The sequence below is a fragment of the Cervus elaphus genome, chromosome 12 (assembly GCF_910594005.1).
Source record: "Cervus elaphus chromosome 12, mCerEla1.1, whole genome shotgun sequence".
NCBI lineage: Eukaryota > Metazoa > Chordata > Mammalia > Artiodactyla > Cervidae > Cervus > Cervus elaphus.
Genome location: NC_057826.1, coordinates 72828194 through 72829453, shown reverse-complemented (window position 1 = coordinate 72829453; position 1260 = coordinate 72828194). Strand labels below are relative to the sequence as shown.

Sequence of the window (1260 nt, the reverse complement as noted above, 5' to 3'; positions counted from 1 at the left end):
TTAGGAGACCTTCCTCCAACTCAGGAGCTGACTACTCAGTCGCCCCATTGCCGTCTTCATGTCCTTGTTTCTCAGTGTATAAATGGCAGGATTCAGGATGGGTATAACCAAAAAGTCTAAAATGGCAAGAAACTTATCCACTGGCACCGTAGGAAATGGCCACAGGTAAACAAAGATGCATGGTCCAAAGAACAAAACCACCACAGTGATGTGTGCTGAGAGAGTGGAGAGGGCCTTGTGCAAGCCACCTGAAGAGCGTTTCCACACAGTTACCAGGATGAAAATATAGGAGAAAATCAACAAGAAGAATGTGCCATGGATATGAACCCACTGATAGCAATAACCATCAATTCAATTCAATAACCATGAATCCATTCTGTAGGAATCTATGCAGGCAAGTTTGATAAACCAAGGAAGGTCACAGTAAAAGCTGTCGATTTCATTAGGACCACAGAAAGGCAAATGGATCACAAAAGCTAACTGGACCACTGAGTGAATGAGGCCAATAGCCCAAGCACCACACGGAAGCAAAAGGCACACCCGTGGTCTCACGATGGTCAGATAGTGCAGGGGTTACATATGGCCACATAGCAGTCAAAGCCCATGGCAGTGAGCAGCGCCATCTCAGATCCACCTAGGGTGTGGAGGACAGATATCTGGAAGACACATCCCTGGAAGGATATGGTTTTGTGCCCAGAGTACAGGTCAGAAATCATCTTAGGAACTGTTATGGTAGAAAAACACAAATCAATGAATGAGAGGTTGGCTAAAAGGAAGTACATGGGGGAGTGTAGATGAGGGCCAAAGGTCACTGCAAACACAACAGGGAGATTCCCCAAAACAATTATTACATAAAACACTGTAGAGAAGGCAAGGAGGAAATGCTGCACTGGTCTAGAGGTAGAAAGTTCCAGGAAAACAAATTCAGACAGGGAAGAGTCATTTGCTTCATACATTGGCTTGGTCTGTTGATACCTAAAGACTAGAAACAAAACATAAACCAAAGCATTTATCAAACACTTTTATTTAGAGAAACAGATTTAAGCTTTCATCAAATATGGTTTTAAATCAGAAATCTTCACTAACAGCCATTAATATATTTTGAAAATATAATGCATTAATTTATTTCTTCACTAATGCAGCTAAAGAGTGTAACTGATATTCCTAATGAGTATCCACTATATTCCAAGTTCAATGTCAAGTTCTGAGGTGAAACAGTAATTCTGACTTTGAGAGTAAATGGACTAGATCTAGATGGGT

At 41.4% G+C, this 1260-nt stretch overlaps 1 pseudogene; it reads right to left on the bottom strand.

Moving 5' to 3' along the window:
• LOC122705431 lies at nt 1-959 on the bottom strand (annotated as a pseudogene).
• Nucleotides 960-1260: the final 301 nt, after the last annotated feature.